The following is a 24,858-nucleotide window of genomic DNA, read 5'->3' as shown; positions in this document are numbered from 1 at the left end:
ATTGGAGGCGCATTAGTCCTAGTGGAATATTGAAAAAAGTCTTCGATAGCCAGTTACTTTGCAATTTGTCGTTGATCAAAAGTACTTTGAATACAGTCTCTGAATAGTTTTGAATACAGAATAGTGAGTGTCTAAGCGAGTAGTGAAGTTTATTATTAGGTACAATAGTGTTTGTAGTGACTATAGTGAGAATATAATAACAGGGCAGAGATCATTGTCAACATCAGGATAAATAATAAATATCATACTGGTAATATTTTACATGCTTATAAATTATTTTTACCGACTTCCAAAAAAATTCTATGTTCAGCTGAATTTTTTTAAGCAACCATGTGATTTTGTAATTTATGACTCATTATATTATAAACTTTATTTGCTGCTTTATTTTATTAGCATACACTTGAATTGGCCTATCAATTTGCATCTGCTGCTCTGCTATAATATAATATCTGGGAGCACGGCAGTGTTCCAGCCAAGCTTTTTAGCAAAGGCACGGCCGTAGCATACTTTTCTCGAAGCAGTTCGCGGCTTTTTCACACCCCCTTTATCTTCGATGTTAACAAAGCTAGGGATTTAGAATTTCGGTCACTAGGAGAAAGTATTAAAACTAGCTTAACCTCCAAATTACATAACATTTCGATAAATAGTTAAATAGTTACGGATGATCAAAGTTACTACATTTTGTCACTCACTGACTGACAGATCATCAAAATTCTAAGGTACTTCTAGCAGACTTAGAACCTTGAAATTTGGCAACAAGGTAGGTCGTTATCCACAATGAAAGGAAAAATTATGAAACTGGCCAAGTGCGAGTCGGACTGGCGTACATAGGGTTCCGTATAGTAAATTTGTATGGGAGCCCCCCCTTAAATCACAAGTTTATGTACTTTTTATTACTTATTATTAAAGTTGACATACAATTAAGTATTTTCTGAAATTTTCAAAAACCTTACTTTTACCATTATGGATATAGAGCAAAAAAGGGCACAAAACGTGTTTGTTGTATGAGACCCCCGATTAATCATTTATTTTATTTTAGTAGGACTATTAGCTTTTATAGCGACAACAAAAGTACACACGGACGGACGACAGACAGACAGCGAAGTCTAGACTCATTAAGAATAGGCTCCCGTTTTCATCTTTTGGGCAAGGAAACCTAAAAACTGAACAGTATAATATAACTTTATTAAATAAAAGAAAAGATTTTTATGTTTGTGGCTTTGCAAGAACATTAAAAATGAGTTTCGACTTCATAATAATTATTTTACGTACAAAAGGAAAAATAGTGTTAACAAAGTTAACAATGAAACTATGATAATTAAATTCGATTAAAATATAAATGAATTCAGAACTGCGAATTACGATGTACACTCCATACTCGCTCGATAGATGGTGTAGCACTCCCTTTATATCGCGGTATCGCTTGTTTGCGGAGTATAATTATTATGGTTTAAAAAAATCCGGGATAGGTCGTAATACTCAATCGAAAGTAACATCGGTGCACGAATAACCTCCTGAAAGTTCAAAAGTTGTTGGGCTATCGTCATAGAATTTGTACTTTGTAGAAGTATCTACCTGTTATTATCAATTAATTTTACGACCTAGAATATATACCTAGAGATAGAGAATGGGTGCTAAGCTAAGTACAGAAAAGTTTTAACGTGACGTGAAAAGAAAAGAAACCTTAAAAAAAGAAATGAAATCCCACCAAAACATTAAATGTAAAAAGGAGCCAAGCAAAATATTGTTTTTCTTGTGCTCATTGCCAAGCCATAATAATTATAAAATAAAGAAAACTATTGATAAATTCACTTAATGTTGATTTAAATTACAAAATAAGTTGAAGGCTTGGCTTGAATGTGATCTGAAAACTTTTTACGATAAATATATTGCATGGCTATGCAATATTTTGCTTGGCTCCTTTTTACATTTAATGTTTTGGTGGGATTATAAATTTTCAGCGCGTTTTACACGTCCGAAGATTTGAATTTGACAGCCTGTTCTCGGTTTTTACTGTCAAAAACTACGATAGCAAAAGTGCTACCTTTTGATTAATTATTATTATCGGAAGATTTGAAAAAGTGTTAAAACTAGAAAAAAAAGTTATGATATTATATTTGCTGTACACACTACACAGTGTCGCTGACCCTTCTGACCATCGTCTGCTAGCGACTGTACTAAATGTTACAGAATGAGTTACTCTTTCTCAAGACAAGCCACGTGCGCCACGTCCGTAAGATGGATTTACGACCACACGGTGCTCCTGAGGACCGATTCTCATACCTCGAATGTGCTCTTGTTGTCCCAAGCGTTAGTGAGTTATTAAGGGGGCGATTAACCCAAAATTGTCGATTTTATAAATCATTTTTATACTTGAAATTAACTCCAACAATTGCTTCATTTTTTAAACATGGAAAAGTACTATGTACATTATATTTCCAAGAATCTACGCAATAACTTGATATCTTAAAATTTTCTCGATGGAAAAAATCACAAAGGTGGTTTAATTTTCACGAATTTTTCATATATTGCCATACTCCTCCTCCTCCTCCTCGCGTCGTGTATCTCATTGCTGAGGGTCGTGATTCCCCGTATGGAGTTTAGTGACGACCACATTTAATTTACGCCATCTGTGGCGATCCTTGGCGGAATGTATAGCATCATGGAAGCCGGTATCTAGAGTTGTGTGCACTTATTCAGACCATCTAATAGGGCTTCGGCATCTTGGGCGACGACCGTCAACTTTGCCTGTAACCACAAGCTGTTCGAGGTTATGGCCATTCTTTCTTGCGATGTGACCAAAGAAATCCAAAAAAACACGTAGGCAAATCGACGACAGGCTTGTTTTTATTTATTCTTTAAGTCACTAAGGATGGAGACGTTGGTACGAAAGGCGGTCCATGCTATTTTGAGCATTTTCGCCAGCACTATAATCGTGCATTAAAATAAGTTAATATTTTAACACATCGTATAAAATTCTATAATTGAGATACTGACCTGGCGGATTTTTAAAATGTTGTATATTTATCGAGCTAATAAGAAAAAACTAACTAACTAACTTGACGATGATTCCGCCTCGTTCTTTTTCACTTGGCATAATATTATGAAAGACGGGTGTGAAATGTGAATGTGAAGAGAGAAGGAAGTTTGATTTTTTGGGTTAGTCGACCTTTTAAGCAGTAAAATGTGACAGTCCCAGATATAGCAGTGGCATTCGAATTTCGAGGTATGGAAATCGGACCCCGTATAGCTAATTAACTGAGATCACCCCCAACATTTATATCCTTGATTCATCTGTACCATCCCGGACAACACGATTCATGTACAACTGAAAAGGGCTTGCACACTGAACTGCGGCGTCGCAACAACGCACAATATGAAATCAGCATTTTTTATTTTTTATCCTTTCTGGGCTTAGTTTTATGATCCAAATCACATTAAGATCATGGAACATTTATAGCTGTTTTCATCGCCATTTCCTGCGAAAAATATGCTAACTATACATCGCCTTCCTTATCTCAAGGCCGTGTCGTGCAATATAATTATTTTGCCGCTGAGTTCTTATTCCTAACGTTTCGACTACTTTAAAGCTGCAGCTGTGGTCACGGGTGGACAACGCAAATAAGTCGTCTATAGTATACACATTTAAACACATTTAAAACCCATCCACGTGGGAGCTATTATTATTAGTTTTAAAGTTATCGAAAATATAATATCGAAACGGTCATAATTATTATTATTACATAATGATTACATAACACTTGCTTGCGACGTCGCAGTTTTGTATGATAACTATACGATACTTTGCTGCATAATAATATTATAGTACGAAGTGCAGTGATCATATTAATATTGTTTTTGACCATTTCTCGCGCGCGTATATGCGTTCGCCCGAACGCTCGGTTTGGCGGCTACAGCGCGTGATCAGAAGCATAGATACAGAGATACATGCACATAATATACAAGATACAGAATTGTATGTAAGTCAGCCTTTCCCAAAGATAACGCCCCCTTGTGGGCGCTGAAGGTCTAAAGGTGTGGGACCCAGAAAAAAAATGGGGGCGTTGTGTAGAGGCTTGGGGGGTGATTTATTTCATTCGGATGCATTTTAAATCGAAACAAAGGGGCGCTAAAACATAATATTTAGTTAGTAGATAAAATATGTTTGGGAGCCCCTGATGTAAATGATAGCGCAAACGCGCCGCTACTTTAATAAATCGTTACATACTATTGCTTGTGGTCTCGCGGTGTAGCGGCCGAACCGCGCGTTCGTGCGGACGCATATAAAGCTCATAGTAATTCATTGCCGCGAGTTCACGACTTCAGTTACAGTTTAGTTACGATCAAAGTTACGAACCTAATTAGTAGAATAAGAGTAGGCGTCTCGGAGCGCCTACGTATTCGTCTGTTATAATTTTGGGTATAATAGGCCTTGAGTTTTATTATGTAAGATGGCTTTATGCTTTAACTTTGAGAAACATAAATGATAAATCCTACTAATATTATAAAGGCGAAAGTTTGTTTGGATGTATGGATGTATGGACGTATGGATGTGTGGATGTATGAATGTTTGTTACTCTTTTACGCAAAAACTACTGAGCGGATTTTAATGAAACTTTACAATAACATAGCTTATACATCAGAATAATACATAGGCTACAATTTTAACCGACTTTCAAAATGGGGAGGTGTTATGTTCGTTTTCTTATGTTCAATGATTACTCTGCCGTTTGTTAACCGATTTTCAAAAATTTTCTTTTGGTATATAGGGTATCATCCTAATTTGGTATTATATTTACAAAAGTTCTGATCTGATGAAGGATCCATAAGTAATCGAGGGAACTCCTCAAAATTTATAGGGAAACATGTGATGACTTCGGTTTCGTGAGAAGTATTCTAAGCATATGCTACCAACAATTAAGATTTTGCACCGAGGTATACCTGGTATACCGTGGTTCGGAAGGTGCTGAGAGAAATCCTGATTCTTTATAGATACAAGTTTGGGAGTTTCGGCGTTGTTTTAAGAACGGAAAGCGCAAGCTACTATGCAAATTACATTCATCATCATCACTACCATAGTATACCATGCATCGTCCCACGGTTATCAAGCGATAATTAAATCTATCTATACCTACCTGGTATTATAAACCTGAAGAGTATGTTTGCTTAAACGCGTTAATCTCAGGAACTACTGATCCGATTTAAAAACTAATGTCAGTGTTAGATACCTCATTTATCGAGGAGGACTCACATTACTTATCACATATCACACTAAGACTAATACGACCGTAGAAACTCAGGAAAATGTGGGAAAAACGGGGGAAATATTAGAAATTACGAACTACTGGAGCAATTTTTATGGCAATATTTGGCACAGATATAGAGTAGACCACGTGGGAGTAGGGACATAAGCTTTTTTTATGGGAAAATGTAGGGTTTCCGTAAAATTCCTAATTTACGCCGGCGAAGCCGCGTGGGACATCTAGTGAATAATAAATTATATTGCCTGTTTTAAATAAAGTTATGTAAATATCCTTATTATTATTATAAATGTGAAAGAGTGTCTGTCTGTCTGTCTGTCTTGAATCGGTACTCGGAAAATACATACTCGACTGAGTTGGTGCAGTAGTCCTTGTTATCATCCACAACCATACTAAAATTAAAAATGCGAAAGTTTGTAGATATCTCTTTGTTACCTATTCACGTCCAAACCGCTGAACCGATTTTGCTGAAATTTTGTATGTAGATACTTTAAGTCCCGGGAAAGGACCTACAATAGTTTTCACCACGGAAATATGTACAATTTCTATGAGATAAACGGAATTTCGGGAGTCATATATATGATTAATCACGGCTCACAGGTGGAACACATTAAGTAAAGTTTGTACGCCATAGGGACCCAGATTGTTCCAACTTACTGTAGCCTGTAGCGTCTTCCATCTTCATACGATGTTTACACATAACACTTGGAACTTTTAAAAGCTTTGGAGTCTACAAAGTGTACCGAGAACCGAAATGATACAATAAGTAATAACTTTTTATCTTGTTTACGAAGTTACAAAGTTTGTGAGATCAATTTCAGTTTCGACAAAGAATATTCTATTCGCTTGCGTTTTGTAATCGTCTGTCCTGTCCTACTAGACAAGTGGCAAGCGATTATCGTAATGCGATTTGACATAAGTCATCGCTTCGCTAGCGAATACTAATGTCAAATCCCATAAATTTTGTTGGCATTTACGATAATCGCTTGACACTTGTGTCTATAGGCCCCGGTAGGTAAGTCCGAGAGCGATGAGCCGGTAAGTCGCTGACCCGGTGTCATAGATTCATTTTATTTTTCCGAGCTGCATAATATATTTTTCGAGTTTCAACGTTATGCATTCGCGAAGTAGTGTCAAAAAAGGTTAGTGCACGATGCGATGATGCGACGTATTTTAAATAATATGTCCCGACACCAGTGTCCGTTCCTTTAATGTCATGATGTATAGCATAATTATTTTATCACAAATTGGCTCTCACATTTTTTCTGTCTCTCTCTCACGATTATAAAATGGCAGCCATTTTAGTTTTACTCAGACTTCATACTAATCTGACCAATTATACTTCTCATGGAAATATCCTATAAAAATAAAAAGTGTCTCATTTGATTGCTAAACTTAAGGACTACGATACCGATAATATTATGTTATTAATTTCGCGGAATAAAACATAAAAAAACAATGCTTAAGGAAAAAAATGTATTTCTTAATTAATGGCTTTTTGTGAAAAATCTAGCACATTAAACTGGTTATTTTTATTTTAAAAATATACAGAAGGTTTTTACTTAAATTTAATTTATTCACTTCTATGCTCTAAGTTTAGACGTAATAACGATTTGCAGTTTTTTTTTAATTGAAATTGTTTATTCAGCTCAAAACATAAAAACCTTAATCGAAATACACAATTATAAAGCTATTATTATTAATTAGTTTTACAGTGGTTTTTATATACATATATAGTATGTGAAGATCGCAACCGGCAGCTTAGCTAGGTTACAGTCAGATTTGTATGAGAGCCAGAGAAAAAAAATAAGAGTCAATTTGTCAATAAAATAATATGCCATGTACATCATAATTCATAACATGAAAGGATCGGACACCACAGGTGTTGGGACACATTGTATATTACGCATCGTCGCATCGCTGTTTTTATGATCCGTCAACAGCTTTGTCACGGTTGGCGGTGTGTACTAACTAGTAATGGGAACTTTGCTATTTCCTATTAATTTCATTAACGTGCTAATTGCTTTGCTATTTGCTAGAGTAAAATAGCTAGCTAGATAGAAAACCCCTCCCCCCCCCCCCTCCCGAAACCACCTATATACAGTGTGTAACAAAAATAAGTGATAATATTTTAGGGTGTGCACGTGTTCCTTGTAGAGAGTTCACTGTGAAAGTAGCAGCGCTGAAAGACGAAAATTTTTTTTCACTTTTGTATGGGCAAGGGCCCGAGCGTCACGAGTTTCCCCATACAAAAGTGAAAAAATGTTGGTCTTTCAGCGCTGCTACTTTCACAGTGAACTCTCTACAAGGAACACGTGCACACCCTAAAGTATTATCACTTATTTTTGTTACACCTTGTATACTAAATTTCATGAAAATCGTTGAAGCCGATTCCGAGATTCCAATTATATATTTATATATATACAAGAATTGCTCGTTGAAAGATATAAGATTATTGCTAATGCTATTTTTACCAACACTAGCTACCAACGGGGTTAGCAAACGTAACCGTGCCAAAGATTCTATAAATCAATGGATACAGCGCGCGAATGATGTGACATTTACAACATTATAATACTAGATGCTGCCCGCAACTCCGTTGCACCAAAGCTTTCCGGGATAAAGGACCGTACATATAAAGAACCGAATCGAGATAAAAATATTCTAAGTTCTTTTCCGGGACTTAAAATATCTCCATACAAAATTTCAGTAAAATCGGTTCAGCGGTTTGGGGTTGAGGATGTAACAAACAGACACACTTTCGCATTTATAATAATAGTGTGTAATGTGTATGTGGTGACAGAACATCTTTCGATAGAAGACACGGTGGTGACAGAACGGTACGATAGAGTTTAGATGCTGCAATTCAACGTGATACTATTTTAATCTTTCTATATACAGATCTAGTATAAAAGTTTTGTGTAACTGAAAATCGCCCAATTTTTAGGGTACCGCGCCCAACTGGTTAAAATGGGACGCTATATTACTCTAACTTCGCTATTCGTCTATCCATCTGTCACCAGGCTGTGTCTGACAGTTGTTTTTACACAATATTAAAATACGCATTTCTGTTACCGCTATAAAAACAAACACAAAAAAATACTGAATACATCCGACGTGCTCCTTTTTTTTTCCTATATAAAAACGCCATTTTTCTCAATTTTTGCTCGATATCAACAAATAATTCGGAACCCATCGTGCGCGAGTCCAACTCGCACTTGGCTGAAATGTTGTCTCTAGTATAATGAGTATTTTCAGCGAGTTACAGTATGTATTAAACTTGTTTCATTTCAACACCGACTGGGTGTTTACAAAACTTGCTAGTATGATTTGTAGGGGTTTTATAAATACAGTTAAAAGTTTTAATAACATTAGGATTAATATTATTAGTTACTAGATGACTCCTGCAACTCCGTTGCGCCAAAATTCATTTATCGCGTGGGAATCGTACATTTTTCCGGGATAAAATGTATCCTAGGTCCTTTCCCGGGAATCAAAGTATCAACTCCATAATAATATAAAACAGGGTAATCGATTCATCGGTTTGGGCGTGAATAGGCAACAGACAGACAGACACACTTTCGCATTTATAATATTAGTATCGATACAGTTACAAGTTTAAATAACAATAGTTACTAATGGTTATAGGAAATAACGGTTTAAGGGGAAATAAAGGTTGCAAAAGGAGCCTTGGCAGACATTATTAACAAGTAGTTATTCAAAGAAGATATGATGATAACTTAAAGTTTCATCGATTTGAAAAAAGGTAGTGTTTGATCTCTCTGGAATAGCATAGACAGTAAGTGTACACTGAATCACTCGCAACAGTACACAATGTTAAGAGGGCGATGTTATTAATACTCTAAGACCCAGTTTCATCAAGCAATATTAAATAAATAATGGCTTGTTAAGTAAGTTAACAGCCTGTTAGAGCTAATGTCATGTCGAATCGCCTAACACGGTGTTAAATTTTAATTCCTGCTGGGGAGGTCCGTTAAATATATAACAGGCCGTTATAATAGTCAAAACAACGACTGTAATACTTACAACAATAAAAATCATTTGGAGGAAGCTGGGTACACAAAAAAGCTGGATATTTGGGTGCCTCATGAGCTCACTGAAGGAAACCTAATGAACCGTGTACTCATTTGTGATTCTTAATTACGACGTAATAAAACCGAACTATTTTTGAAGAAGCTGATAATTGGTGATGAAAAGTGGATCACGTACGACAAGAACGTGCGAAAAAGATCGTGGTCAAAGGCCAGTCAGACTTCACAGACTGTGGCGAAAGCCGAATTAATTACTCTCTTAAAATTAACTAATGGGATTATGTTTCTACCAACAAGATGGCAAAAAGTTATCGAACAAAGTGGCACCTATATACTTTAGTCAATTGTAAATAAACTTTATAAAAAAAACCTTTTGAATTTTTGTATAAGTAAATAAAGAAAAAAATTAATATAAAATGCGAAGAAATTTTATAGAAATTAATATAAAATGCGAAGAAACTTTTTCCCCAACCAATATGTTAAAAAAATGAAACAATTCGTAGCCTATTATCAAGTAATTATTGATAGATGAATAATTAGAAAATCATCAATTTTGCTTTAGTCTTCCTTTTAACACGCGCAATGTTAACACGTGTTCACACGTCAGCGATCCAAGTTTCGCTAACTGTATGCGTCGAGTTACGTCACGTAGGGCCCACCTGGCGCCCTTGTTTGCCCCGGTGCCCTTTCACGAGGCCCCGGGTGTCCTAAACAGCCCCGGGTAAAGGGCTCTGCGTGTTTCGATTTTCTGTTGCCCGCCCAGCACTTAAGTAGTTTAGTTTCGTACAAACTATGTTCGCCAAACTTTTATATTTTTATATCCATTACACATGTTTTTTGTGAAAGAACAATATATGAACGATGTAGATAATGTGAAATTGTAATTGAAAGATCTTATAATGGCTTTTAGTATCTAAATACATAAAACTCAAAGGTGACTAACGGCCGTTCCCAATATTTGATCTATCTCTGGTTTTGCCCTACTAGAGATAGGAATAGCTCACATTAGACATTAGGGACATATATTTTATGTCAATTGTGAGCTATTCCTATCTCTAGTAGGGCAAAACCAGAGATAGATCAAATATTGGGAACGGCAGTAACTGACTGACATAGTGATCTATCAACGAACAGCCCAAACCACTGGAGGGCTCGGGCTGAAATTTGGCATGCAGGTAGATGTTACGACGTAGGCATCCGCTAAGAAAGGAGTTTGATCAATTCAACCCCCAAGGGGTTAAAAAGAGGGGATGAAAGTTTGTGTATAATAATGCTTCGTAATGCGAGCGAAGCCGCGGGCAAAAGCTCGTACTACATAAAACAACGGTTTCTACCCAACCAGTACCTAACCAGTCTCTAGAAGCTCTACGTAGAGCTACGGTCTTTGACACTCTAGAATACCATAGCTCTAACTTCCTCTAGAATCTAGATAAATAAAAATAAAATAAAAATTGTTTTATTTCTGAATAAATTTGAATTAAATATTTTCAGAATGTTGAACTACATGTTGCCTACCACCGGTTCGGGAACTAACCCGGCGAGAAGAACCGGCGTAAGAAACTCGCACGGGGCCACTTTTTCGAAAAAAGTGGAAAATTTGTCTTTTAAAAAAATAAAATTTACAATGTAAATAACTTAATCTATACAATATGAATACACAATAGAGAAATACAAAGTATTTCGCCCGTATTATTTTATTGAAGTGACTAAATAAGTTATGTCACCATGGCAACGTCTATCGCTATCCCGTCGCACAAACAATGGTCACCGTCAGTCTCGAGTTGTAAATTGTAATAATTTACTATTATTTATTCAACAAATGCACTTATGAAAATAAAAAGTACCCAGTAGCCGTATATGCATATTCTACTGAATATGCATATAAAATTTGGTGAAAATCAGTAAAGCCGTTTCGGAGGAGTACGATGACTAACATTGTGACACGAGAATTTTATATATAAGAAGAAGATTACAATTGACTTTGTACGTATTCAATGCGACGAAACACCCCTATAGTTATGCACCTCATCTCTATTTTTTACAGGATATTCCGTTAAAGGTTTTTTTAATAACAGACAAAGTCGACAGTCAACGCCCAAAACGCTCAGCAATGAGGAATACATATTATACAAGCAGAGGCGGCATCAGACGTGGGCGAAGTGGGCCACGGCCTCGTGATCCAAGGGGCCTCGCACCCCTGGGCCCACAAGAATTTTTTTAGGATTTACGAGTTTAGATACTCAAATTGTTTATAATAATATTTTGATCATCAAAAAATTATTTCGCTTTACAAAATTCGGCGCGCCATCCATCAGGGTGCCTCGCAAAACATAATATTATGTAGCCCACATCAAATTAAGTTCTTTTTTTTTATGAAATAAGGGGGCAAACGAGCAAACGGGTCACCTGATGGAAAGCAACTTCCGTCGCCCATGGACACTCGCAGCATCAGAAGAGCTGCAAGTGCGTTGCCGGCCTTTTAAGAGGGAATAGGGTAATAGGGGAGGGTAGGGAATTGAATAGTTGAGGGTAGGGAAGGGAATAGGGTAGGGGTTAGGGGATTAGGCCTCCGGTAAACTCACTCACTCGGCGAAACACGGCGCAAGCGCTGTTTCACGCCGGTTTTCTGTGAGAACGTGGTATTTATCCGGTCGAGCCGAGCCGAAGCATGGCTCTCCCACGTACGTTCTTGCCCCGTCATCCTCCAGTGGCCAAGAACTTAACTGATATAATAAGAAACCCATCTCTTTGTATCCAAGGAGTGGGTAAGGAACCCAATTTTAAACCAAAAATTAACCATCATATCGATTCGAATGACTAATACGGATACGAATCGTCGTCTAGCGCACATCAAGGGTAAGATATATTTTGACAGCTCAACCAAACCATCGAATATTATGCTGATATATAATATGATAATATAGTATGGTGATATATTGTATGTACGCGCGTAATGGAGCACTGAATTGGAACATAATAGCTCGCGGAGTGCGGCTACAGATAAATGTAGTATGAATATTATATTATGGTAATATAATATCTATGTTAATATTGAAAAGGTATATTTTAGTGAAATATTTATTTATTTGTTTGCACTGAATAAGCTTCGAAATAAGTAGACCAACAGGCTGCTTCTTTTACAGTGAACTTCACCCTAAACACACCCTAAAGTGTTGTCGCTTTGTATTGTTATTTGTTACCTTAAACGTACTTTGTCTAACTTTTATTTTATCTATCTATAGAAAGAAACAGATAATACAACGTAAAGAAAATTGCCTTCTAAATTAGAAAGCGAAGAGAAAACTAGACAACAAATATGCAACATTATTAAAGTCTGGCAACACTAATTTGAGTTCCAAATTCCAATAACACAGCTACAGCTGTGCCCAACTCTCGTACGGTCGCCGACATAACCGACGTACCCCACGTCAACCTTATTGCTAAGATAATAAGATCCAAATGTTATCTCTTGCATCTGCGCCACGACCCACGTACTTGAGCAGTACAACTCTGTACGTGCTCGACTGTATAATCCTGTAGCTCTACCATGAGTTTAAAGCTATAGTTTTTGTCGATACTCGATTCCGACTACGTATTTTATTAGTATGGAGATTTTAGTTCCGTAAGTGACCGCAGAGGCGCTGTAAAATTTGCCATACTAAAAATTTACGTAGTCGGTATCGAGTATCGATAAAAACTATTACTTTAAACTCATGGAAGAGCTACCGTGGTATAATCAGTGATGAAAGTCTAAGGACCGAATCACACCGGAATGGCAGCGAAGCGGCGAGACTTTCCAAGTTTGTCAAGCGATACTATGTATTACAATATAGATAAAGTTTAAAATCATATGACACTGAAAATGCTCGCCGCTGCGCTGCCTTTCCGGTGTGAAATCGGCCTTAATAATTAGAATCTTTTTTGGTTGCGGAACCCTTTCGAAAGGTGATGTTTTTGACGGACCCTCCAAAAAATGGTATTTTAATGAATTGTATCTATGCTGGTGTTTGATGAGAGTACTGAAAACAAGTCTATGAGTTGTGTTGTGTGAATGGTGTCGCTGCAGCTTTTTGTAGTTGCTTTTTTTATTATGTATTTACTTTTAAATCAGTAAAAATATGCGGTAGACCTACGACCATTACCTAAAAATAGGGTTGCCATTTTCCCAAATTCCCTTCGCCGGTCAGGCACGACAAAATTCCCGGACATTTCGCCGAAATGTGGTTATTTCCCCGGACACCTCTTAAACAGTATTTACGATAAAGTCTTGCCAATTTTTGCTTTTCCAACAAGAATTTGTAAAAATCTGCCTAACTCAAGTCCGTGCAACCGGACACTTTTCAAAAACCCGGCCGGACGCACCCCGGACGCCCTTCAAACTAGGACAAATCCGGGGAAATCCGGACGGATGGCAACCCTTCCTAAAATGTACTAGTTGCTTACATAACAGGATATACTTTTCTTCATAAAAACAATTTAAAATAAAAGATCAAAAATATATAATTAACTAAGTAGCTAAAATGGTTATGAGAGTAAAGGAATAGAGAGTGCTCTTGTGTATTGCGCACACACTTGGGCACTATAAAATTACTCCTGCGTAGCTGGCCTGGTTTCAATGAAACCGGCCACCGTCACCGAAACCGATGTGGGAGCTATTATTATAGATATTACAAAGAACCTATTGAGTTACTGGCCTAGCAGTTCGCTGTCACGCGGCACCGCCCGCTACCCCTCCAGTCACGTTGAACAGTCGGTTATTCGGCAGTGTCGACCTAGCCAGAGTAGACAGAATTATAACCTAGCAACAGCTCTCTATAAGGCAGGCTACAAACACACGTTTCCCGTATTCGATTTACGAATTTACCGTATTCGGACATATCACATACTATACAATGTGTAACAAAAATAAGTGATAATACTTTAGGGTGTGTACGTGTTCCTTGTTGAGAGTTCACTGTGAAAGTAGCAGCGCTGAAAGACCAAATTTTTTTTTCACTTTTGTATGGGGAAACTCGTGACGCTCGGGCCCTTGCCTTGCTGCTACTTTCACAGTGAACTCTCTACAAGGAACACGTACACGCCCTAAAGTATTATCACTTATTTTTGTTACACACTGTATAGGCCTGGAGATACTGACACAAAATTCTTGGTCATTTGTACCAGTATGGCGGTTACCAGTAAAAAAAAATTACACCTTTACAGTGGTATGGCGGCCATTTTGTGACTGGGCGCTGTCGGAAAAATATGGCAAGGTGATTTTTACAAATGGTCCAATTTTTTTATTAAAATTAACGTATTCGCGTCGGTATGGCGGGCTGTAAGCCGCACCCGACAAGTATGGCATTACGCTTTCGTCTACTTATTTTTTTTTGACTATCTGAAAATACAAGCATTTTTGTGGAACAAATCGTTCGACACTCGTTATTTATCCGACACGTTGACAATAGTAGGGAAGTAACCTAACAAAAATTAATCGATAATTTAAAAATATCGAATCACTTCGTAAAGGAATTTCAATCAAATTTATCGATTTCGTACTGACATTTCGTGGACATTTCAGTGGTGCCAGCGATTTAAGAAGGCCGCCCTTTTTTATCGATTTGATTTCGATTCAACAGAGTCAATCTCTATTGACATAAGTTCCGTTTCATGCACCTGACATTTTTCAAATGTTTTCGTAAAAATAATTTTATACTCTTATTTCACAGTTAATATTTATAATTTTATATTAATAAGTTAGCATTTAGCAACTTTTCATTTTTATTCATTTACAATAATTATAGGAAACATTTGTTTTTGTAGATGGAATATAATAATTTATTACATTTTGATTTTTTTTTGTTTTCTTGTAAAAAATACCCGTAGCAAGAATATGAAAACTGTCACCCATATCATCTTAAAACGCACAAACTATAGTAATGCATGGAGTCGGTAGAAAATACTTTAACAGACGCACACGTGAAGTGAACGAATTCCGCACGTGCGTTTCAAGTGGTGCGTTCGCGAGTGAAAAAGTAAACGTTTGCGCTAGTCTCACGAAATCCCAAATCAAAATTACACGTTAGGAAATCGAATACGGAAAACGTGTGTACGTGGCCTGCCTAATTATAGCCTACGTCACACGCCTTAACGACAGCGCATTGATTCTGTAGACAATTATTTTATCATTGGTCCATCATGTTTTATGTTTTACTTTATTGGATACGGCTCTAATTGAATTGCCGAAGATTAATACACTTCTAAATTATTGAATATTGAGCCTTGAGTGTTATTCGATATTGATTTTAATTCAGCTTCGATCGTGATTACTCTGGACAAACTTGAATCAAAATTGACATTGCAAGGATCAAATGTCAAACTTCTCGACTTTGGTTAGTTAGGGTTGATTCCGCAACTCGACGCGTAGATGCATTCCTAAAATATGGATTTGACAGAATCGCAAGACGTCTCGCGCAATCGAAATCTGTCAAATCCACACAAATTTATGCCGCGCCGCGCCTCGCCTCGCCTCGTCGCGTTGTAGTCTGAATTGACCCTTAGGGTTGATTCAGACCGCAATGCGACGCGTAGATGCATTTCTAAATTTATATGGATTTGACAGATTCGCAAGACGTCTGACGCAATTGAAATCTGTCAAATCCATACAAATTCAGTAATGCATCTACGCGTCGCGTTGCGGTCTGAATCAACCCTTAGGGTCAATTCAGACCGCAACGCGACGCGTAGATGCATTTCTAAATTAGTATGGATTTGACAGATTCGCAAGACGTCTCACGCTGACGACATCTGTCAAATCCATACAAATTTAGGTCGCGTTGCGTCGCGCCTCGCCTCGTCACGTTGCGGTCTGAATTGATCCTTAGGCTGTTAACACACACGCCGCGGCGTCGGCGGCGCCGTATTCGATTTCCTAATACGGAATTCTAGACGTGAGTGGATGAATAGGGTAAGTAACATAAAAATACTTCCCGTTTTTAAAAGCTTTTATTTAACTTGCTCTGTATGTATGTAAGTATGTATGTTCGGGTGAAATCTTGCAACTCAATTTTGAAGTAGATATACATAACCGATTGAGCTGAAATTTTGCATACATGTTTAGTTTGGATGACAATGCACGATATGGTATATGACATCACTCTAAATCCAATATGGCCGACCATCCAAGATGGCGAAATAGTTATTTTCTATGCAGTCCTACAATATGGGTATTAAATGAAAAGGCTTTTTGAGAGTAACTCGAAAAGTAATGTAATGTCATTCTACATCCAATATGGCGGCTCATCCAAGACACGGGAATAGTTATTGTTAATGCACTTCTGCAATATGGGTATCAAATGAAAGGGCTCGTTGAGAGTAACTCGGAAACGAATGTAATGTTGTGTCGTATCGTATCGTGTCGTGTCGTGTCGTGTCGTGTCGTGTCGTGTCGTGTCGTGTCGTGTCGTGTCGTGTCGTGTCGTGTCGTGTCGTGTCGTGTCGTGTCGTGTCGTGTCGTGTCGTGTCGTGTCGTGTCGTGTCGTGTCGTGTCGTGTCGTGTCGTGTCGTGTCGTGTCGTGTCGTGTCGTGTCGTGTCGTGTCGTGTCGTGTCGTGTCGTGTCGTGTCGTGTCGTGTCGTGTCGTGTCGTGTCGTGTCGTGTCGTGTCGTGTCGTGTCGTGTCGTGTCGTGTCGTGTCGTGTCGTGTCGTGTCGTGTCGTGTCGTGTCGTGTCGTGTTTAAATGTCAGGTCAAATCCAGCCGGGTTTTAGAAAATGCCCGGTTGAATTCGGTCACTTTTGACTTTTGTGAAGTAAATTTTAATTTTTTAGTAACGCAGAAATAAACGGAACTCGCTAAATATGAACATGGTTTTTCACTGATCAAAATCAAGTACGATTTCTTGGACTTAAGTTAATCAGATTTTAACAAATTCTTGAAACAAAACAAACTACAATCAAACAGACTAAGAAATCTAGCCAGAGAATAACTAAAAAACAAAAAATAAATTATAAACAAAAAACTTTTTGAGAAAAAGCTTTTATTTAAACACTCTAAAATGAAGAAAATAAATTTCTCCTTAAAATGTTTAACTATTAAGTTATAACTTATAACCTCAATATATTATACAATTTGCATGATAATAAAAGCTTGTCGCGAGACTTAACAATCTGTCAGTATTTAATTTTATTAAAATAAAAAAATATAATATCAATTTACTCCTAGTTAAATTGGTACTAGTTTATTCACAAATCGCGCGACAAGCTTTTATTATCATGCAAATTGTATAATATATTGAGGTTATAAGTTATAACTTAATAGTTAAACATTTTAAGGAGAAATTTATTTTCTTCATTTTAGAGTGTTTAAATAAAAGCTTTTTCTCAAAAAGTTTTTTGTTTTGTTTTAATGGAGGCTTTAGGGCCGGAAAAAATATTTGAAATAGAAAAAGTATGGATTATATGTGTAGATATGTTAGCTTGGTTATGAAGTAGATAAGTCACAAGTTTTATTAAAATAATTAGGGAAAAAATGAGTCATTGTCCGTATGTTACATAAAATAAAATAAAAATAAAATAAAAATTGTTTTATTTCTGAATAAATTTGAATCAAATGTTTTCAGAACGTTGAACTACATGTTGCTTACCACCGGTAGTTACGAAATGTTACTTGTTCGATTCTTCCACTGACGTCTTCAATTATGATTTGGAATTCTGTGAAACTAGCACCAACGTAAACGAACGCGACGGCTTGCCCTTAAGAAGTACGTGCGGAATTCGTTCCGTTCGGAAAAAGCGAACATGTACGCCAGTTAATACTTATTTTCATAATTACTTATACCTAACATAATATTTCCTCCTGATTCCATGCATTCGAATTTCGAAAACGGAAAACGTGTGTATGCAGCCAGCCTAATAAATTAGGTGATCTAACACACGTGCGCTCGTATAGATGCCAGGAGTACAAAAAACAACCTAAATCAAGTGGATTCGATTCTCGATTTTGTCGAGGGTAAAAGAGCTGAACGAATAAACTAGCAATAAAAGGTTTTCGACGTTTCCAGTTAAAAATTCAGAGCAACGCTGAGGAAACTGAATTATCGTATCGGATTTTAACATATTTATGAGAGCTATATTATAAATGGGTGTGTACACTTACCTCCACCCCTATGTTCTCTTCCCCCGCTCCCTGTGCTCTCTTCCCCCGGCTCTAACGCGACGCGACGTGAATGCACTCTCACTGAACTGAACTTTATCCGGAGGGATTTTTAAACTTTATATAATCAATATTCATACATGTTCATGTCATAAATTATTAATGAGACGCGCCCATTGTAGTTGAGTTGGGATAAGGGGGCGTAGTATTTTAGCGTGAATTTTAGGGAGGCGCATAGGATATATATTATTATAATAGCAATAGGTGGGGAAACCGTTATACGTGGGAGAGCCATGATTCGGCACGAATGGACCGGCTCGGCCGGAGAAATACCACGTTGTCACAGAAAACCGGCGTGAAACAGCCCTTGCGCTGTGTTTCGCCGAGTGAGTGAGTTTACCGGAGGCCCAATCCCCTACCCTATTCCCTCCCCTCCCCTCCCCTATTACCCTATTCCCTCTTAAAAGGCCGGCAATGCACCAGCAGCTCTTCTGATGCTGCGAGTGTCCATGGGCGACGGAAGTTGCTTACCATCAGGTGACCCGTTTGCTTGTTTGCCCCCTTATTATAAAACCTTCAATGCTGGTGTAGTTGTAATTGGACCTCAGTCTAAATGCCGTGTGTTGTTAATGTTATTTTACTGTATGTTGTTATTCTGTGGTCTGTAACTGTACCGTAATAAATAAACAAATAAATAAATAAATAAAATTAAATAATCGCTTAAAATCTCTGTGCGATAATATTAATGAATCTCACTATTAAAAATTGAAATATCGTTCACGTTTCGAATCGGAAATTTCAATTTTGGAGGTATTAAAGCACGTATGAATAATAAATAATATCTATTATTCATACGTGCGTATTAAAATACCAGGGTGAAATTTCACAAAAAATAACAGATTATGTAAGTAAAAGCGCGTTTTTATGTTGAGAAAAACGCTAACAATTTTCATTAGATGGAAATTTAATATAGCGTTCAGGTCGAGACGGTCGACCAGAGAACCGACTGAGAAAAGAGGGGTGCTGTAGTGTATAATAATCATTACACAATGATGAATAATACTCGTATTGTCTGCGACGTGGGGCGCGACGTGTTCGGAAGTCGTCCTCGGAACCTCCTGTAGACGACTCCAATCGGCCAGAACTCCTCCTTCTCGAAGGTCGGTAGATGGTGCGTCGGGACTCTCACCACAAAGGAGCTAAAATTCACTTTGTGGCGGGACTCCAAGCGCTCGACCCTCAAGACGAAGTTGGTCTTGCTCTCCATTTCGAATTTAGTTCTCTTCCCTCGCATTGGGGGCGCTGATTCCGCTTCAAATAGGCACAAGAAGCAGGTGGGTATCATAAGTCCAGCGTACTTGTATGTTGGAGGTCAGTGTTTTTAAATACCCGATGACACACCATGCCGAAATTACGTCGCGTTATATTGTATGCGTTTGACATTGCTTACGTAATCATGCCGAACTTCCACCACGGAAATTCGGCATGGTGTGTTTAGACACTCAGGTTTTTTGTTACGTAATTTCTTGATTCGGTCGCCGCGCTCAATGTCTATTTAAAGCTATAATATCAATTATTGTGGGACATAAACATCTTTGTACTGCGTACGATTATTTCCAAAGAGTTGGAAAGTATAAACATCTCATCGTTTTAATTCTGTAGAAACGTGCGAAGTGTTTTATTTTTGTTTACGAGCAGTATGACGACGAACAGCCGCTATCCGAACGAGAAACAATCTTATGCCTTGATTACATCTACCGAGTACTAAGGTTGTAAGACAGTGGCCTCGGCCGAGCACATATTCCATAGTTTACAAAACATACAAAGGCTCACCGCTCAAGGCTCTTAAGAGGCTTCATTTAAGTGAAGAAACTATTGCCATCGCTTCACCGTGTGTTGTGATTTGTGATAGAGACAGATACAGTAAATCTAGGTAACGTAGTCCTCTGATTCCTCCTTCAAAATAGAGCCTATCTAATTTTTTTTTTAAATATCTACGGGAAGAGTGAGTGCCTCTACCTACGTTTTTATTTTATTATCTTTCAATTTTTTTTATGGTCGGTGGTTTGGCGGGCATTCATTTTTTGCGATTTATTAAGGGTCACATTTTTTATTGATTAGTAAATATAGAAAAAATCGAACGTAGAGGCATAGCTTTAACAGATCCCAAAATTGTATAAAAAAAATATTTGTCTAGACGCATTATCCAGGGAGAAAACAGGGGAATACGTTTGTATGGAAAAACAGTTTTTTTTAATGAAATAAGGGGGCAAACGAGCAAACGGGTCGCCTGATGGAAAGCAACTTCCGTCGCCCATGGACACTCGCAGCATCAGAAGAGCTGCAGGTGTGTTGCCGGCCTTTTAAGAGGGAAGAGGATAACAGTGTTAGCGTTTCCTCGCTAGCTACCCAATGTCTGCGATTATATGGGACGCGGACCAACTTGCACGGCACACGATGTTCTATTTCACTCTTGCAACTTGCATCCTTACTATTATTATCAGTAATGTACGGTTCCTGCGACATAATTATACAGGGTGTAACAAAAACAAGTGATAATACTTTAGGGTCTGTACGTGTTCCTTGTAGAGAGTTCACCGTGAAAGTAGCAGCGCTGAAGGACCAAATTTTTTTTTCACTTTTGTATGAGGAAACTTGTGACGCTCGGGCCGTTGCCCATACAAAAGTGAAAAAAATTTTTCGTTTTTCAGCGCTGCTACTTTCACAGTGAACTCTTTACAAGGAACATGTACACACCCTAAAGTATTATCACTTATTTTTGTTACACACTGTATACGACCGCGAGACCACGATCAATTGTATGTAAGGGTGAAGGCAAACGAGCATAATTTTGTGAGTCGTGAGTCGCAGAATTTTGGTTGGCTGAAATTCTGCTGCATTCAGTTTCATAAAATTTTTACTTCATTCACACGAGCGTAATTTTGTGAGTCATGATTAGTGGGAAAAATAATTTACGCGACCGAAATTCTGCGACTCACGACTCACGACTCACAAAATTACGCTCGTTTGGCTTCACCCAATGACAGCGCGACCGCGGCGATACGTTTTAAGAGGATTCCACACCTCCATTTTTTCCATACAAACGTTGTCCCCTGTTTCCTCCCTGGATAATGCTAGTAGAGTTATAATTTTTTTCCTGAATATCTACGGCCACTAATACAATGTCCCTATGTTTTCTTTTTTTTCATAATTTAATTATTAAATAAGATATGAACGTTCAAAAACCCAAAAAAATGGCCAGATTTTCCACTGTGTTCAAACGTCCAGAAAACCGATTTGGCTAGATTTTACAAAAAAAAAGCAAAACATAGGAACACGGCTCAAGCACTTCTTTAATCTTTAGTGAAAAAAGTACTTAAATCGGTTAAGTTTTGGAGAAGGAATCAGGGGACAACGAATCGTTGATTTTCTGGATTTTCTGCAGTTGTCTCTATCGCGTTCTGCGGTATAGGCTTGAGGTAAGGGAGACAGCTATAGATATTACACGTACTTTTTTTTCATTTCTCTAGCCGCTGTGGTATCCTCTTAACTCGCGATGTAGCAGCCAAACCGAGGGTTCGCGCCGCCGCATATAGATCCAGCTTAAAACAATGAACAAGAACGCTGTAAATTACCGACATGTAACTTATTCACACCGACGTGTTCTCTTTTAATATTGTACGAGGTTCAGAGTCTCCTCAGCTTTCGAACCGTTTAGGAGCGGGCAAACGAACTACCCGTGTGTCGTTGTCACGGTGAAGTTTATATTGTTTAAAAATTTTAAAGCTAAAGAGTGTGTTTGTTTGAACGCGCTCTTAGAAACCAGCGGTTCGATGAAAAAAAAAACATTTTTGTTGGGTAAAGTCTATTTCTAACGGAAGGTTTTATGCTAGATTATAATATTATCTAACATCATGCTCACGCTGCGACCAATCGGAGTGAATGATTAGTTTAAAATGTTGAAAAACGGGGATAATTAATACATTTTTGTTAGTGTGGACGCAGATGAAGCCGCGAGTAATAGCTGTGCAAGCGAAGCGAGCCCTAGGCATCCATTACACGGTAGGTTTTGCTGTCAGTTCTACCACAGTCTTGGCTGTAACTGATGGATAACCTACCGTGTAAGAGCGTGACAGACGGTTGCATGAATCGGCTCCAACGATTTTCATGAAATTTAGTATTATTCTTAGAAAATGTCATTTTATTCGTGTTTTATCGAATACCGAGCAAAGCTCGGTCAAATAGCTAGTTTTTATTGATATAAAAAGATTATGTAGATGTGTTATCACCAGTCAAGAAGTGACGACGCGAGCCCTCACAAAGCTCGGCTATTAGCTAGTAAAATACATAAACACCTACACACAATATTCTTCAATAGTACCTATCACGAGACACGCCAAATCGCAGACGGAAGCTCGTCTGGGCCGCGCCTAGTACATTCCCCGAATACAATATTCAACACGCTAGTGGGCTCCATTTAACATCGCATACGTGAATAGCGCAAGACCACTTTCAGTCGAATTCTCAAATTAAGTAGCTCTCAAGTCAATCTCTTAAGGTGCGTCCACATTTGTATCATTTGCGCGATCGTGTGGACGCCTATTAGATCATTCTACCGATCATGCGCGTATTTGATACGACACGTATCAGATACGCGGTTAATTGCGATCGGGGCGTCGATCGGGACGATGATACGCGACGGAGATCTGATCGGAGATCTGATCGCACAAATAATACAAATATGGACGAAGCCTAAGTCGTCACTGTAAAAACTAAAATCAAACAGTCTACTACAGACTACACCGACTCCGTAATTGCAGTGACTTGGAGCGTCTAGCTCTTGATAGGTGGTGGGTTCGATTCCCACGTTAGACATGTTACATATTATTTCCAAGTTTGTCTAGGACAACGCAGGCTGATCACCTGATTGTCTGGCAAGATGATCCAATCTCCATGCGTCGGAGTAATCGGATGGGCATGTAAAAAGTTATCTGCGCCTGATATCTCGCCAGTCGTTTCGGTCGTCCGTCCCGCTGGGTTATGAGAGTGAGGGATGAGAGAGTGCTCTTGTGTACAGCGCACACACTTGGGCGCTATGAAATTACTCCTGTGTGGCCAGGTTTCATTGAAATCAACCATCGTCACAGAAACCGGTGCGGGAGTTTTTATTATAGCTATTCCTGTGCAAATTATTCTAATTAAGGCCATCCCCTGAGCAAACGACCTTGGCCATGATACATTTGCCACGTTGCCGAGATCGCACCAAAATCCATTTTTTTACTTATCTTAGTTCAAAATTGACCTAAAAAAAATCAAACGGCAAATATGTAGATAATGATAATATTTAGGTCGATCTATTGGCGTGTGTTTCAAATCTATATATTAATACGTGAGTCAAAAACTTTGTAACACTTTTGACGAAAAATGGGGAAACGTAGGTGAATGAAATTTTGCATAGTTATAGTTTATATGGTGAAGGAGTGCATCGACCTAATATTATTTTGAAATAATGTTACTATTTAACATTTTTTAACAAATAAAACATTACACACACTACAACACACACACTAGGAAAAATGACAGATTTTTGAGTGACAAGCCTATGCATACGATTTATACTCTTTTATTCATGGTTGAAGTCTGTTGACAACAAGGTGACAAATTGAACATGGATTATAGTTTTTTTTTTTTTTATGGAATCTTAGATACTATTAGACAATGCTTACACGGCCAGCCTGAGATCAGCTGAGTCCCAGAGACAAGAGATGAAAAAAAATATATGGAGAAAGGAATGTTCATATTATGCTAAAGTTTATAGCTGTATTTTTATTACAATTTTGTAGCTTTCAAATTATGAGTTAATAAGACTCTAAAAACGATAAATTACGGCATCTCCATAGGAAGAATAAAATCCATAATCTATATAATATTACGAATTCATGAGTGGTACATTCGCAAACAAATTGTTATCGAAACGGTATGAGTTCCCAACATACTAAAGAAAAAGAAAATAATAATAAAACATGTGAAACTCATAAGTTGAGTGCCAGTGCGGGCGGGTAGACGCAGAAAAAATATATTTTTCAGATGAAAAAGACGCCTTGAAAGCGAGTTGGATATACACAAACAGTATAAGACAGCTCAGACTGTGTATTTTAGACTGTTTAGTAAATTGAATTCAAGTAATCACTTGAAAAATATAGGCTAGAAATAGATGACTACGTATTACCAAATAGTTACTAAATAAAGCCTGGCTTCTGATTTCTGAGTTAGTTTATTCACTACCACTTTTGATTGGCTTACGTTAAAATGTAAACAAATAACTCTGTTAAATAAATAAACTCCAGGCAAAAAACCTCAGAACATAATAGTTATTCGATCACAATAATAAATCATTTTACGCTTCTCCTTGGTTC

The 24,858-nt window shown here is 37.8% G+C and overlaps 1 long non-coding RNA gene across 1 annotated transcript in view; it reads left to right on the top strand.

Annotated features, from left to right (window-relative positions):
* The first annotated feature begins 19,909 nt into the window (after nucleotides 1-19,909).
* LOC121733291 overlaps nucleotides 19,910-24,858 on the top strand; it is a 28,335-nt gene continuing 23,386 nt past the window's right edge. Inside the window, exon 1 of the long non-coding RNA XR_006036542.1 lies at nucleotides 19,910-19,948. This is a non-coding gene — a long non-coding RNA (uncharacterized LOC121733291). The remainder of the gene's footprint in view (nucleotides 19,949-24,858) is intronic.

Source organism: Aricia agestis, chromosome 13 (assembly GCF_905147365.1).
Source record: "Aricia agestis chromosome 13, ilAriAges1.1, whole genome shotgun sequence".
Lineage (NCBI taxonomy): Eukaryota > Metazoa > Arthropoda > Insecta > Lepidoptera > Lycaenidae > Aricia > Aricia agestis.
Note: the sequence above shows the minus strand (reverse complement) of the source record. Positions and strands in the feature narration are given on the sequence as shown.